We start from the raw sequence: 17,673 nt of genomic DNA on the forward strand, positions 1-17,673 counted from the left end.
CTGTGATCTGGAAACTTCTGTTAGTTTGAAGAAAGCCTTGTCTACCTCATCCTCCTGGTTTGGTGGTCTATAGCAGCCACGACATCACCCTGTTGCTCTCACCTCTAAACTTAACCCAAAGACTCTCAACAGGCTTTTCTCCAGTTTAATACTGGAGCTCTGAGCAATCATACTGCTCTCTTACATACAGTGCAACTCCTCCACCTTTTCTCCCCTGCCTGTCCTTCCTGAACAGTTTATACCCATCCATGACAGTGCTCCAGTCATATGAGTTACCCCACCAAGTCTCTGTTATTCCAGTCACATCATAGTTCCTTGACTTTGCCTGGACTTCTAATTCTTCCTGCTTGTTCCCCAGGCTTCTTGTGTTTGTGTACAGGTGTAACCTCTTCTGGGTGTGGTGTTCTGTCCCATCTAGTGGCACTGAGACCACTTGGAGAGAAAGATAAAATGAGTCTACTCTACATCCTTAGCTACCAGCCAGGTGGCTTTTAGCTCATGCGGTAGAGGCTCATGCACTAAGCTCCAGAGGTCCCCGGTTTGATCCTGCATGACAATGACTGGGGTCTGTTGGCATTACACAGGTACCTAAAATAAATAGGCGATTGCCCTATATGTTCTGTAGTTTGTAAAGCATGTCTATGCTCTGCAGCTAGAAGGAACCACCAGGGAGGAGCTTTAGTAGAAGCACCTGTAAAATATCTGCTAGAGAGGGGGAGGGATAGCTCAGTGGTTTGAGCATTGGCCTGATAAGCCTAGGGTTGTGAGTTCAATCCTTGAGGGGGCCAGTTGGGGATTGGTCCTGCTTTGAGCAGCGGGTTGGATTAGATGACCTCCTGAGGTCCCTTTCAACCCTAAGAATCTATGATAAAAGGATGAGATTTTCAGGGGTCAAACCCTCTTCTTAATGATAAGAGAAGACCCAGTGCCACCAATGAATGTGATCTCTAAAGACTTGGAGAAGAAAGCCCAGAGAGGACCTACTGGAATGAAAGTCTTGGGGCTTTTAAAGGAGTATGGCTGCTGCAGAATCATCAGGTCTGGGGAAGTTGATTTGTAGCCAATAGGGAGGGAAGTTTCTGACTGTGAAATAAAAAGGAGGATGTCACTGGCCCATTTTCAGCACCAATGACATTCAGGCCTCAGCAAAGCATGCCAATGGGGCAGTGGTCATCAAAGACAGCAGCGAGTAGTGAGAAGGAAGGGAGCAGATAACCTGACTGGAACCTGGAGGGTGTGTTCAACTCTGAAATAGTCTCCTACAGACAATGTGGGAATTCCTGTCCCTTGAGACTTTGAACATGAGGCAGCCTGTAGCATGCTATTCCTTTGCCTTTATATGGAGCTTTATCTCTGGGGACCTCCAAGCACCAAAATGATGCCCCATAAGGTAGGTTAGTGTTATTGTCCTTAGTGAAGATGAGGTCCTGATGGTGTGAGGATTGATCCAGACCTGAAGGCCAAAGGTGGGGCTACGGGAGAGGGAGTAGGAGTGAATGAGGCCATGGGGATTGCCACGCATGAGAATGAGAGGTTGTGAGGAGTAGAGAGGAGAGCCAGGTATCAAAATGAGTGAGGCAGGACGATGGGGAGGAGTCTGCAGACTGACCAATAACACTATGGACACACCTATGTCTCAGCATCCAGGAAGTTTTCACACCAGAACATACTGTGCCAATGGTCCATCAGGATCCTATCTTCAACTGTGGCAATTTCCAGGTGCTACAGAGGAAAGCATAAAGTCCCCAGAGTGCATCTAGTAGAGCAGTACTTATTGGGGGGCAAGGCTGCACTCCCCACGAATGCAATGGCATAGTGTGTATACCCCCAGGGCCACGGAGGTGTCATCTTGCTGAACAGATTCTATAAAAGGCTGATTCAGCAACCATTTGAAAGACTTTAGGGCACTGAGGGAATCAACTTCCAGCTGTCAAGCTATAACTATGTGTGGAAAGGTGAAGAGCAGAATCCCCTTTGAACTCAACCCCCTGCCAGCAGCTCCATGAGGAGTCACATTGCTGGTTTGTATAGCTGTCTCCTCCCCTCCCCCCATTTCTTTTTTGGTTGTAGGGAAACTGATGTGCAAGAAGGAAAAACACAGCAACACACACACATGTGCGGGCGCACGCATACACTGGAGATTGCTAAAGGCACAAGTTAAATCCCACATCAAAGCAAAGAGCTATCGGAGCAGCACTGTTCAAAGGCTCCAGCTTCCTTTCTGGTAAAGACAGATTGTCACTTTGATTAAGAGATTCTAACAGGGGGAGGGGTGGGGGGAGATTGTGAGAGAAGAGACGAAAGAGAAGAGAGAATTTTCACTTATATGCCTCTTCCCTTTGGCCATCCAAATAACATTTGGGTTTGCAGAGAAAAAAGAAAAGGAGCCCAGTTTAAAATAAGTTTAATGTAACAATGAATTATTTAAGTGGGAAGGAAATACAACCTTCCGCTTAAAAAAATGGAAAAAGCTATTACTGAAATGTCAGAACAAATACCTAGCTTGATCTGCATTAATATGATAAATACTAATATATTCATTTCGTCTGGTGCTTCTGGGCTCACAGAGGTACGTCTGCAGTGCATTGCTTACAGTAATCAGGTCATAGCTTCAAAAGGAGAAGTGCAAAGTATTCCGGGTCACATTATGCAAACTGTTGCTAGAAACCCCAGCTGACCATCCAGTTTTGCTGAGAAGAGCCACCAAACGATCTCCTAGTAAGCATGGGATTGAAAGAGGGTCTGAAGGCCCTGTACTCCCGAGCATTTGGCATGGACAAACATCATCCTCTACTAGTCATAAGAACATAAGAATGGCCATATTGTTTCAGACCAATGGTCCATCTAGCTAAGTATCCTGTCTTCTGACAGTGGCCAAGTGCTTCAGAGAGAATGAACAGAAAAGAGCAATTATTGACTGATCCATCTCCTATTGTCCAGTCCCAGCGCCTGGTAGTCAGAGGTTTAAGGAATCTCAGAGCATGGGGTTGCATTTCTGACCATCTTGGCTAATAGCCATTGATGGACCTATCCTCCATATGAACTTATCTAATTCTTTTTTGAGTCCAGTTTATACTTTTGGGCATCACAATAACCGTGGCAATGAGTTCCATAGGTTGGCTGAGTATTGTGTAAAGAAGTACTTTCTTTTGTTTTAAACCTGCTGCCTTTTTGATTTCATTGGATGATGCCTGGTTCTTGTGTGATGTGATGGAGGTAAATAACACTTCCCTATTTACTTTCTCCTCACCATTCATGATTTTATAGACCTCAGTCATATCCCCCTTCCCCCCGTTGTCTCTTTTTCTAGGCTGAACAGTCCCAGTCTTTTTAACCTCTTCTCACATGGAAGGTGTTCCATACCCCTAATCATTTTGGTTGCCCTTCTGTGTACTTCTTCCAATACTAAGGTATCTTTTCTGAGATGGGTTGACCAGAACTGCTCACAGTATTCAAGGTGTGGGCATAGCATGGATTTATATAGTGACATTATGATATTTTGTGTCTTATCATCTATCCCTTTCTTAATGGTTCCTAACAGTCTGTTAGCTTTTTATCTGAGGATCTCAAAGAACCTTTGGTTGCTACTGCACATTGATGTTTTCAGAGAACTATCCACAATGACTCCAAGATCTCTTTCTTGAGTGGTAACAGCTAATTTTGACCCCATTATTTTGGATGTATAATTGGGATTATGTTTTCCAGTGTGCATCACTTTGCATTTATCAATATTGAATTTCATCTGTCATTTTGTCACCCAGTCACCCACTTTAGTGAGATCCCTTTGTAACTCTTCACAGTCAGCTTTGGACTTAACTATCTTGAGTAATTTCGTATCAGCTGCAAACTTTGCCACCTCACTGTTTACCCCTTTTTCAAGTTCATTTATGAATATATTGAACAGTACTGGTCCCAGTACAGCTCCCTGGGGAACCCCGCTATTTCCCACTTTCCATTGTGAACACTGACCATTTATTCCTAGCCTTTGTTTACTATCCTTTAACCAGGTACTGAGCCATAAGAAGGCCTTCCCTCGTATCTCATGACTGCTTACTTTGCTTAAAAGCCTTTGGTGAGGGACCTTGTTAAAGACTTCCAGAAAGTTCAAGTACACAGTATCACCTGGATGACCCTTGTCCACATGCATGTTGACACCTTCAAACAACTCAAATAGATTGGTAAGGCATGATTTCCCATTAACTCTTCCCCTCCCCAACAAATCGTGTTCCTCTATGTGTCTGATAATTCTGTTCTTTATTATAGTTTCAACCAATTTTCCTGGTGCTGAAGTTGGGTATTGACCTGTAATTGCTGGGATTGCCTCTGGAGCCTCTTAAAAAATGGGTGTTATATTAGCTAGCCACCAGTCATCTGACACAGAGGCTGAATTCAGCGATAGGTTACATACCACAGTTGTTAGTTCTAGAATTTCATATTTGAGTTCCTTCAGAATTCTTGGTGATACCATCTGGTTCTGGTGATTTATTACTGTTCCAAAACCTCCTCTACTGACACCTCAATCAGAGACAGTTCCTCAGATTTGTCAACAAAAAAGAATGTCTCAGGTGTGGGTAGTCACCTAGTCATCCTCCTCCTTCTTCTTGCTTGTCAGGCAAACAGTGGAACAAGAATTTCTGCTGATTTTGGGTTGCAACATGAGTTTTGGGAGCCTGTTTCAGCACCACCTCCAAAATAAGGAGCTACAGATCCACCAGTAGTGGATCATATCTCTGTACAAAGCCAAGGTTGTCTGTACCCCAGAAAGGATTAGTCACCGAAACACCCCTAGTGGCAATTCAGCTGGTGCCAAGTTCATGCAGGTTGGCTGAAGATTCCTGGCATATGAACGATGTTGGGTGACGGTGTGTGTAAGAGGTGTCTTCCTTTGATTTAGTCAGTGTGGGAAGCAGATAAGTTTTGCAGCAAGTGGATGACTACAGTGGGGTCACCTTAAAGAAGAAACAATGTGGTTATGCATCTCCAGAAGCTGTGGTTGGAAGCTTCTTGGAAGTAGACTGGACCCCCTTGAGAACTTCCTTTGCTGTAGTTTTCCTGCAATGGCCCAGTTTCCGGACAGCATCGAGTCTCCTTTCCAGTACATTTGATTTATCGATATAACGGGTGTTGCGTCCATCTGCTTCTGTCCCTCTGTCTCTCTTTTCCCTAAATTTAAATATTAATGTTGGCTTTTGGGCATTTCGTGTGAACAAGTTATGTCCCCACAATGGACCAATTCCTCAATTAAACAACACATGCGTTCAATTATTTATACCATTATTTTCTCTGGAGGGATTCCAAAGGAAGCGCAGTCCGGCTGCTGATGTACATCCTGGCCGCAGCTTGTGGCTTTGGGCTGGAGAAGGCAGACTCTCCCAATGGCCATTTTCAATCCGTCCACTGTAAACAGTGATTACTTCTTATTTATTACAGTTAAATGTTCCTGCTCGCAGCCGCCATGGTATTAAAGTAAAATGTTCTATGCTTAACACGCTGAATGCAGAGACACGAGGCTAAATGCAACACATAAAATCTTTATGGGGCCATAAACAGCCTCTTGGAATATTTTCTGCAGTTTTTTGTGCCGTCAATCCTAGGTCTCTCCTACTCCCCCTCGGAGCCCTTGAGAATCAGACAAGACTGTGATGATACTGCCAAGGGGTTGGTAAGTGAAGGGAAGGGAGAACTAAACTGAAACAGGACCTAGTTACCCACAGTCATTACTTATAGGCCTTGCTTACTCCAGGATTTGCCCCAATTACAGCTATTGGCAGCCAGTGGCTGGTGTCGCTGTGCCAGTGCAACCCCCTAGTGCAGACAGGCAAGGTCTCTGTAAGCTACAATTTGCTTTAGTGCACTTACCCCAGTTTCACTCATGGCTAGGCTGCATTGGAACAAATTGCAGTTTGTAGTGATTTTTTGCCTGTCTGCAAAAGGGAGTTGCACCCATGCAGCTATGCCAGTCCCTGAAATCCCCAGTGCAGAAAAGACCTTAAGAGGTGAAAAAGACACTGTTTCTGTAACTCAGTATTTAAAGTGCAAATCTACTCTGGAAAATCCCACCTTCTTACTCCAAAGACCTGCTCTTTGTAACTGTGCTGAGTTCTCTGCTCCCTGTGTATATCCATATCTGCTTAATCTACTGACCAAAAAATAACCTTGTCTCCTTTTCCCTCTTGTTTGCACTGCAGTCAATGCAGCTATGGGAGAGTAAGCTGGATTCTTATTATAGCTTGCTCATTGTCCACAGACTTGTTAACCAAGTTCCAACTAAAGGGCCAAATTTTGGCCTCACTTAGACCAGTGCATCCACTCCAAAAACAATGGGGTTGCACTGGTGAAACTGAAGAAAGAGCTTGTCCTGCACAATCTCTATTACTGATGATGATGTGGAAGCAGGACAGGACCCTGATTGACTCTCGGATCCCAGGTTGAGTTTATAGGGCTGGCTGTTCAAATGAACATTTCTTTATTTTTAAACCGAGCATGTTTGATCTAGAATCACTGAGACATTATAAACATGACATCCTATAATGCCATTTTTACAATAATTGTGTATTGGATGATGACACTTCAGTACCAAAACCTCAGCATTGCCTTGCTCTGTGTGAGAAATTTTGTCACTTGGAAAAAAAGTGAAGCTGTTATGTCCCCCGTGACTGGTGTATTGATATGTTTACATTCAGCCACTAGATGTCTCTCAGTGTTGTGTAGCATTCCAAGTGGGGTGTGGCCATTGGAAAAGAATGGAGACAAAGTTGGGACTCAAGCTATGTGTGTCTCTAGTTTGTAGTTTTCTTTAATAAAAGCTTCCTGGTTAAGACCATGATTCCAGCCGTGATCCACAGAATACTCACTAACTTTCCAAAGTCGTCTTCTGGAAGGTACTAGGCTCAATGTCAAACCTAGGATGGTTTCCCAGGGGCTGGTCTGATTTGTGGTTGTTACTGGTCTGTAATCTGCAGGGGGATATCCCTGGGAGGTTAGCATTTGTAAATCTTTTCATACCCCACATAACATTCCCATGCATATTGGGATTGCCCCCTCCTGCCTGCAGTATGGTGATGGGGACAGCATTAAATTCCTGCACACTCTTGATTGCTCTGGATGTTTCAATGCCACAGAAGTTTCCATACCCCTGCATCTCCTCCTCCTCCATTCACTAATTGTCTCGTGCTTCTAACATATGGCCAGAGCATCTTCTGTCTTCTGCTTCTTCACTTCAGCAACCATAACAACTGTGGAGTGGGAAATCTGTTGTTTCACTCAGCCGTTTGCAACTACCAAAATGGGGTAATTACAATGGCCCTAATTAGCCAACTGCAGTACCACTGCCCGTATAATAATAAATAGTGCACACTTAGGAGATAAACTAGATGTAACAGTGTTGGGTTCATCCTCCTCCACCTAGTAGGCATGGCTCCAGCCTATTGAGGAGACCAGTAATGGTGTCCTGCTGGAGCATTGAGCAATCCTACCTTTTGGAAAAGGACCCTGTTCAGATATTACACCCTTCTCCCACTGCAGCTAGAGACAGACTTCTTAACCCCTCTTGAAACCCTGCCAAGAGGAACCCTGCTAGGGCAAGCTGCTGGCAGCTTCACCCACGGCGCTCACTCGCCCTTTTTGCCTGAGTTCTCACCCCTCATCACTGCCCTTTCAGGCTGTTGGGCTTTTTTTGTCATTAGCAATTACACAGGCCGTGCCGTCCCAATTACTCACTGCTTTATGCTGGCTGCTGGAAACCCACCCAGGACTGGTAATGACTATTAAGTGAGGGTGCAACCTTAACTATGTGCCATTACGTTAAGTTTCAAGTTGATATATGGCCGGAACAAATTGAATTTTTGCTGCTATCCTGTCTGACATTTGTTACATTACAACGCGTGCTCTTTTGTTTTTGAGTCAATAGCTGCTGCTTTCGAGAAATATGGATTATTAGAATTTATAGCTCATCCTACGCGTCTTTTCAAACACTCATATCCTTTTATCATTTCTTTTTGTTGTTGTTCTGCCCAGCGTGGTTTGTATTTCTCCAGGTTTTAGCACCTGGGACTCTTGCTACTTGTGCTAAATCAATACTCCTTGTCCTCATTGCTTTAATATACACAACCATTTGTGTGATGCATGAATTGCAGTGGGTTTTCTGCCTGTGATTGCCATTTACTCTTCCTGCGAGAGCATTGCGTCCCCACTCTGCCTGTGCATCACTCTTTGAAGTAAATACAAAACATCTGCATTTAAATGCATTTAAATGCAGATTTCCATCTGAAGTCCTGTACCTTGGGTGGTGGATTTGACGGCTGCTTTGTAGGAATGTATTGCAACTGACATTATTTAAATACTCCCTGAAAAGCTATGCAACATAGGCTTTATATGATCTGCTTTTTGCACTTCTGGCAACACAGGTGAGTTCCTGTGTGCAACTCTGACAAAGGATCTGGACAGCAATCAGTTCAGAATGAGCGTGGGAATGGCCCAGGCAAGTAGTAATGGGGTAAAGCATGGTTTGCTTCTAGGATCTAATGGTAACTTTGGAGGTCTGTGGGAAATTGAACCTCCTAATAACGTGGTGTCCACCCCACAAACCCACCCTTGCTGTTGCAGACAACATGAGCAGAGAGGCTGAGGGCTGGATGGGTCATGGGGGCTGAACTATCTTCTCAGGTGGTCTCTCCAGACCTGAGCTGATGTACAGTGATATGGGGAAGTTTGTACTAGTGCAACATCTGTTCTACCTGTTATGTGGGTTTATAGAGGTCTCCAAGGATGTTAATTTATCACCTGTTATTGACAGGTGGAAGCAGCAATATGCAAAACATGCTACACTGTACAAGTTTAACTGCAGGGATGTGTGATCTTCCTGAGGCATTTCATTCACATACTTACATTCTTGGCCCTTTTCCAGTGGTGTAATGGGGACATAAACCTGCTGGGAATACTGCTAGTGTAAGGGGTCTCCCCAGGTATCATAGTGCTGCCAAAATGGTGCTTCACCATCCCCACTGCAGCCCCCATGTAGGGAATATGTGGGAGACATGACTGGAATGGTGCTGTGCTCTGGCTATTCTCAGTTGCTAGAATTGTCCCCATGGGCCTGTTGCACCCATGTGCAAGCTAGAGCAGCCCTGAGGTTGCTCTAATTTATTCCAGAGGCTGACTCCAGAATATGGGTGAAACCTTTGCCCTTTTCCCCCATTCCTGTGCTGGGTGTAGAAGTACAGCAATGGCGGCTCAGGCCCATATCTCTAACTGCACACAGTAGGTAGGAAGAAAAACACATACAGAGTGAATTCCATAGCCCTTTGCAAGGTCAAGGAATGCATGGATCATGAGCAGCAAGTAAGGGTCAAGAGGTGACCCTTGGCCAGGACACATGATCAGGAAAGGGAAGGCTTAACATGACCAGGCTTAACGAGCCCTTAGTTCATGGCAAGCTGGAGTGTAAATCTACCTGCCACATGCTACATGCGTGGACTCTGCTGCTGCAAACTAAATGTTCCCTTGTGCGCTTTGATCTGGTTTGAAATGGATGTAGATCAAAATGCACTAGGGAACTTTGAGTGCATGGCAGCAGGGTCCACACAGACACTTAGTGCATGGCAGGCTACTGTGGGATAGATTCACACCCCAGCTTGCCATAAGCTAAGCGAGGAGACTCAAAGGGCTTGGCTTGTTTAGCCTAACCAAAAGGAGGCCAAGGGGAGTATGATTGCTCTCTATAAATACCTCAGAGAGATAAATATATATAACCTGCCATCAACAAATTTAGGCTTGAAAGTAGACAAAGGTTTCTAACCATCAAAGGAGTGAAATTCTGGAACTGCCTCCCCAGGGGAGCAGTGGGGGCAAAAAACCTACTTGGCTTCAAGACTGAGCTTGTTATGTTTACAGAGGGGATGGTATAATGAGACTGCCTACAACGGCATGTAGCCAATCTGTGAGCATAGGCGCCGACTCCGTGGGTGCTCCAAAAATAATTGGTGGTTGCTGAGCACCCACCGGCAGCTCCCTGTGGCCCTGACCCCTTGCTCCAACTCGCCTCCGCCATGAGCGCGCCACCGCGTCCTGCTTCTCCTCCCTCCCAGCCGTTGCGCCGCGACACAGTTGATTCGAGGGGCAGGGAGGGAGTGGGGAGAAGGGGGAATGTTGTGTGATGGGGGAAGAGGTGGGGCAGGGATTTGGGGAAGGGATCCAATAGGGGCAGGGAAGGGGCAGAGTTAGGGCGGGGACTTTGGGGATGGGGTTGGAATGGGAGCAGGGCCAGGAGTGGGAATGGGGTGGAGTCGGGGCGGGGCCAGGGGTGGGGAAAGGGAGGGGGGGACGCGGGCACTCACCAGCGCCAGAGAAGGTTGGCGCCGCTGTCTGTGAGGGTTAGCAGCAGATATTTCCAATGGCCGCTGGTGGGATGCTAGATGGGGAGGGCTCTGAGTTACTCCAGAGACTTCTTTCCCAAGTGTCTGGCTGATGGATCTTGCCCACATGCTCAGGGTCTAACTGACTGCCATATTTGGGGTTGGGAAGGAAGAAAGTTGCATGTTACTTCCGTATGTTGTGCAAACATTCTACATGCAGTGCTTCTACACATGCATGCTACTGTCAGACCATGCTTCATATGCATTCTACATATAGTACTTCTACATGTACATCCTACTGCCACTCCAGATACTGTATAACCTATACATATAAACCATATTTCTGAATTGCATGCATGTTACATACACATGTCTGTACTGCTCCGTGTAGACATCCATCCTTGGCACTGTCATTGTATTTACCTGCTTCTGCCCCACATTTCCAGAGCCTAGTCCCCACCATGTCAAGTCTGCCTTTGTTCCCTGCAGTGATGGATCCTCTCACCTGTGATGTGCTGCTTGCACACTCTCTGTATTAAGAGATAACATTGATTGCTGTTTGCTTTGTTTTAATTCTCCCCTTCTTTGTACCAGCCCCACCGCTCTGAGTTGTTACCTACTGTAGCTATCTCCTCTCTGCTGCCAGCACCACAAAAGGGGAAGGGAGGGGGTGAGGATGCTGCAGCCGCTGTGACCTCCAACAGAAGTACTGGCCTTCTCCTGCTGACTGCATTACCCACCATTAAAGGTGTGAAAGAGGGAGGTCCTCCTCTTCACGGGCTGGGGGTGTGGGGGAAGAACTGTTTGCTATTGGGGCTGTCAGCAGAAGTACTTGTCCCATGGCAATGTCCTCTGAGCTAGTGGAGGGGCCTTCCCTGAACCAGGGCCGTGTGTGTCAGCCTGTCTCACTCACCTGTTCCCCTGTCCACTAGTGGCAGGTGTCCAAAGAAGTGATGTGGCCTCAGGTGCCATAGACTTCAACCTGTCCCCTGTCCACACCTCCTTCTTTCCTGCTAGCTTGGCCAGGTGTTCAAGGGGAAAGCTGGGCCCCCCACGGGGTTTACCCTGGGGACAGACTTGGTGAGGGTGAGGGAGGGTAGGGAGAAGTGGGAAGAAAAGGGCTACCTTTTCCCTCTCATTGACAGCAAAGGGCAGGGCGAGAGAAGAATATTTGTCCCCTGTCATCGCTTCACTCTTTCCTTCAGTCATGGACTCCTCTCTCTCTTCCATTCCAGTTTCCCCACCCCCAGATCTCCAGTCACATGTACCACCAGTTCATTCCCACTCACCCCCTGCACCAATTCTCCACCCCCAATTCAGAGAAAGGCTTCAGTCTCCAAATCTCCCTCTTCCATACCCCACCTGGCATAAACACCCCCAACAGACAGAGAACCCCTTCTTCCTACCCAAACTCCCCCAGCTCAGAACTGCTCCGTCTCTCCTCAAAAGCCCTTCTGCTCCCAGCCCGCACCCCCAGGGCCTAGCTGAGTCACTGGGCTCCGGTGAGGAGAATAGCTCCTGGTCCGTTCCTGGCACTTGAGCGCTGGCAATTGAACTAAGCGAGATTTCCAAGACCGATGAGTGTGACTTTGTGTGTCTCATTGAAACCCAGGGCAAAGTCCCTCATCCCAAGAGAGAGGCTTTAAAAACTGCCTCAGAAATTAATGCAAGAAGAGCCAATGTCCCGCTCCTGACCAGTGAGAGCATTGACCCTTCCTCTTTCCTCTTCACCTCTGCCTTCACAGACATCTTGCCTTTTTCTCTATGCTGCTGCTGCCAGTCTTGTCTCCTTAGCCTTCCCCCACCTTTGAAAAATGAGGTGGCAGTGTGACGGGTTAGATCACAGAACCCCCTTTGGGAGCTGTCACCCGATGTGCCAAGACTACTTCTGCTCCTGCTTTCCCTGCCAGCTCAGGACTCCAGCACCATGTCTTGCTGAGCCAGACGCTCCCGTCTGCTCCAACAAAGACCCAGGGTCTGAATTACTTGCCCCAAAGCTGCAGGTTTACCTGAAAGCAGCTAACAAAAGTGTTCCTGTCTTTAACACTCAGATGCCCAACTCCCAATGGGGTCTAAACCCAAATAAATCCCTTTTACCCTGTATAAAGCTTTTACAGGGTAAACTCATAAATTGTTGGCCCTCTGTAATACTGATAGAGAGAGATGCATGGCTGTTTGCTCCCCCAGGTATTAATACATACTCTGTGTTAATTAATAAGTAAAAAGTGATTTTATTAAATAAAGAAAGTAGGATTTAAGTGGTTCTGAGTAGTAACAGACAGAACAAAGTAAGTCACCAAGCCAAATAAAATAAAATGCACAAATCTATGTCTAATCAAACTGAATACAGATAATCTCACCCTCAGAGATGCTTCAGTAAGTTTTTTCCTCAGACTGGACACCTTCCAGGCCTGGGCACAATCCTTTCCCCTGGTACAGCCCTTGTTCCAGCTCAGGTGGTAGCTAGGGGATTCTTCATGATGGCTTCTCTCCTCCCTTTGTTCTGTTCCACCCCTTTATGTATCTTTTGCATAAGGTGGGAATTCGTTGTCCCTCTCTGGGTTCCCATCCCCTCCTTCTCAATGGAAAGACACCAGGTTAAAGATGGATTCCAGTTCAGGTGACATGATCACATGTCACTGCAAGACTTCATTGCCCACTTGCCAGCACACACATATACAGGAAGACTTACAGGTAAAACAGAGCCATCTGCAGTCAATTGTCCTGGTTAATGGGAGTCATCAAGATTCCAAACCACCATTCATGGCCCACACTTTGCATAATTACAACAGGCCCTCAGAGTTATATTTCATATTTCTAGTTTCAGATACAAGAGTGGTACATTTATACAAATAGGATGATCACACTCAGTAGATTATAAGCTTTGTAATGGTACCTTGCAAGAGGTACCTTTTGCTTGAAGAATATTCCAGTTACATTATATTCACTCATTAGCATATTTTTATAAAACCATATAGACTGCAACGTCACAGGCAGCTCTCTTGAAAGTGGGTGGTTTCAGGTACTCCTGGTAAAACATATTCCACAGAAACAGATGGGAGAGAGACACCAGTTTTACTGACCAGCTGGATTAACTAAAGTGGAGATGGGCCGCAGAAAGAAAAGAGCTGGCCAACTCCTTAGTTGCTGTAAATTAGTGTAGCAGCTACACCGAAGCAGTGGTCAATTTACACCAACTGAGGATGCAGCCCGTTGAGCTAAATTCTATATACACTCTGTGTAATCTCATTGGACCAAATTCTGCTCTCTTGGGCCTGGTCTACACTGGGGGGTGGGGTTTCGAACTAAGTTACGCGACTTCAGCTACGTGAATAGCGTAGCTGAAGTTGAACTACCTTAGTTTGACTGACTTACCTGTCCTGACGCCGCGGGATCGAAGTCCGTGGCTCCCCCATCGACTCCGCCACTGCCGTTAGCGGTGGTGGAGTTCCGGAGTCGACGGGAGCGCGTCCGGAGTTCAAACTATCGCGTCTAGATTAGACGCGATAGTTCGAACTCCGAGAAGTCGAACTCTCCGCATCGACCCGGCGGGTAAGTATGGACCTACCCTTGGACAGCAGGGTAGATACAGAGTGGCTTGGCTGGACTTCAGTGGAGTTATCCCCAGTTTGCTCCAGTGTAACACAGCATAATTTGGCTCCCTGACTTCAGTGGGGGTGTAAACCAGCCCAGAATCTGGCCTTTATTGCAGAGTTTCTCATTAGTATCAAATTTGCCAGCCACGCTTTTCCCACTCCTGGTGAGGCCTGTCCCATCTAACACAGTTTGAAGCCCTCAGTGCAACCCATGTCCCAGGTCCTGATGGCAGAACCCTGCAGCGATTTCAGAAGGGCCTTCAAAAATCCGTCATCGTGGGCGGCATGCATTCCTGCACACTCCGTGAAACATAAACGCTCCGGAATATAAAGATTATTTACATTCCCGAGCAAAGCTGCCAACCACTTTTAAAACGTGTGTTAACAGCTCCTCTCTCTTTCTGTCCCCCTTGCTTGCTGATAAAGGGCCATAAACAAACTTGACACATTTATAATAACCTTCCCCCCTGCTTTTATTTTTTTCTTTCTCTCCCGTCTCACTCATATGCTGTGTCGGGTAATTTTTTATTATTCTGCCATTATTCGGGAATCTATTGTTTGATGGGGGAATAAAATGTTGAATCTCTTTTTATTTTTATTTTCCCGTTGCAGCGGACGGCAGCTGTTTCAAATGCCCCTAGCAGATTTTTGGTTTGAAAACTTTTTCGTTCCTTTTTCCTTCTTCCCCTTTTTTCCATTTCTTCCTTCTGAAAGGTCATCTTAAATGATGCAAGGATAAATTTTTTGCAGGTTGTTTTTATTGCTTCTCAGGCGATCTCAAAGGTCATTCAGCCTGCTCAGCAAAGGTTGTGGGTTTGCAGTCCCTCCTCCTTTCCTTTTTAGAGGAATATTGATACTATAAACAAAACAGAACAACCCCACAAAAAATCCAACCCACGTAAAATAAGATCCAAGTAATTTTTTTTTGCTCAAAGCCAGCTATCTCTCAGATCCACCTTTTCAGTGATGCCTGGTCCTCTTTAGAGATATTGATGCAAGCACCATGTCTGATAATTCCTTCTCTGTTCTGTATTGATGGAGGTCTGGAGAGAGGGGAAAGAAATGTCCCCACCCCCACCCTGCTGCAGATGAATGGGGCAGTGACTCCAGTAACCAGTGGTTCCTTTGCAGCAGCTCTTTGGTCCATGAGTTGTGGGGGTGAGAGTGAGGGCTTTGGGATGGGGGCGGGGGGCGGGGGGGAGAAAGGAAATATGTCTATGGCCAACCAGTTCCTAAGGGAGCACCAACCCCATATCACCAGCCAGCCCCTGGAACTAGTTGTCCATAGACATATTTCCTTTGTTGTTAGCAGCCTCCCTAACAACCCTAACTGCGGGTTTGGCTACACTTGCAGGTGTGCGGCGCTGGGAGTTAAAGCTGTCTTCGTACAGCTGTGTAGGGAAAGCGCTGGAGTGTGGCCACACTGACAGCTACCAGCGCTGCAGTGTGGCCATATTTGCAGCATTTGCAGCGGTGTTGGGAGTGGTGCATTATGGGCAGCTATCCCAGCATTCAAGTGGCTGCAACGTGCATTTCAAAAGAGGGGGGGTGGGGTGGAGTGTGACAGGGAGTGTGGGGGAGAGAGAGAGAGTGGATTTTTGGAGCCAACACTGTGTCAGCTCCCTGCCTTGCAAATTCCGACCACTTCCCCCACACTCTTAAATGCAAATAGCCTTCAGACCAGATAAGCAGCTGCTCCGACGGACTCCCTTCCCCCAGCCCCGCCGTGCTGTTTCTCTCCTCAAACAAACACTAGCTGTGGACATTCTTCCCCCTGCCTGCCTCATTCACAGCAAACAGGAGCTGTGTTTGTTTTTTAGATAAGCAGCTCCGGGAGCCCCGAGTTCACAACAAAACAAAGAGAGGCATCACAAGAAAACAAAGAGAGTTCTTCAGTTAAAAGCATTATGGGAAAATTCCGGAGGTCAGTTACAGCGTAGTAAGATTAATCACTGTTTACACTGGCACTCCAGCGCTGCAGCACCAGCGCTGCAGTCGTTATTCCCCAGGCAGACGTGGAGTACAGCCAGCGCTGTAGCCAGGGAGATACAGCACTGTATGTGCCTTGCAAGTGTGGACAGTGAGTGAGTTGCAGCGCTGTAAAGCCACCACCAGCGCTGCAACTCTCCAGTGTAGCCAAGCCCTGAATTTGGAGAGGCTTTTTGAAACGTGTTTGTGCATGGCTGGGGGCCATGCTACTCCCTCCTTGTCATATTTCCATGGTGATTCACGGAGGAGAAATCTGTGTGCTGTTCTCATCCCACCCAACGGGTGTGTCTCCGTTGCAAAAAACTCGCCAACCACAACAGTGAGTCTCAGAGCCTGAGTTTACAGCCTATAGTGCTAAAACGCCATGTAAATGCTCCAACTCGGGCTGGACTTCAGGATCCGACACCCCCTCCTGCCTTGCCAGGTTTCAGAGCCCAAGAGCCCAAGTCTGTTGACCCCAGCTTTGAGACTCGTTGCTGGGAGGGGTGTTCCGGTGCAGATGTACCCCACTATGGTCACAAAGGTTGCAGTGCTTGGGGTAAAACGCGATTGGGCATGGCTGAACTGGTCAGGGTGAGCTAACCCTTTCCCCACCCCTACACACAGCACAACATAAAGAGCCAGAGAAATTGTGGATTCGTTTTGCCTTCCTGCAAATCATCAGCCACAGGCCATTGCAGGAGGGAAGGGAATGGATTTGATGGACCTTTGTTGTGATTTGGAATTGCTCATTCTCTGGGCCCAAAGGAAGCCCTGGTGTCATGCTTTAGGGTGGAACTTAACTCTAGGTTGCTAAACACCTCCTCTCAAGAGAGGTGCAGTGATCCTGGGAACAGGGCACTGAACTAGGAGACTTGGGTGCTATTCCTCACTCTGCCATTGATCATCTGTGTGACCACTTCCCCTCCCTACTTTGTCTTGTCTCCTTAGCCTGTAAGTTCTTCAGGACAAGGATTGTCTCTTATGATGTATTTGTACCATGAGGTGCTATCATAATAATAACTACTATGCCATAGGATTCTTAGATGCTATAAATTGTAATCTTTGTGTAGAACCTTTGGTGATGGGAAAGGGATTTTTAAGATAGATAAAATTAGATCCACTAGTTTTTCTGCACACGATATAGGTCATGGTGTGTGCCCTATAAATTTACAGAGATGAAGTTTTGGTTATGGTGCTCATACAATTCTTTAATTATAGGCTTAATGGTAAAGTATATTAGATCATACACAACGATCATCAGCTATTCGTTTGTACAGCACGTAAAGTGCTGTAATTAAGAACAGCTGACAGAAACCTTTGCCCAACACTTGAACCCAACCAAATCCAAATTTGATTAGCTGTTTCTGTAATTAATTAAATTCTCACGGTGGCCTCTGCTTTCACCAGGGACTGAAGACGGAAGTAATAACACACGAAAGGCCAATCTCGTGGTTTTTCCAGCACAGATGAAACCACTGAGTCTGGGAAATCTGGCAAACAGATCTGATCTTGCAAGAAGGCCAGGCTGATTTGTAGAATTTAGGGGGCCAGATCTCCAGCTGGTATAAATTGGCATAGTCAATGGAGCTACACTGATTTACACCAATGGAGGATCTGCCCCTAGAAGTTCAAATTAAGCAAGCAAAGATTCAGCATTTGTATTTGATTCAGATACTGTCCTGGCCCTTTAAAATACCTTCCACTGAATGACATGGAGATCCTGTGAAAGAAGGTATATGCTTTTTTAAAAGAGG

This window comes from Mauremys mutica, chromosome 11 (genome assembly GCF_020497125.1).
Source record: "Mauremys mutica isolate MM-2020 ecotype Southern chromosome 11, ASM2049712v1, whole genome shotgun sequence".
Taxonomy (NCBI): Eukaryota; Metazoa; Chordata; order Testudines; family Geoemydidae; genus Mauremys; species Mauremys mutica.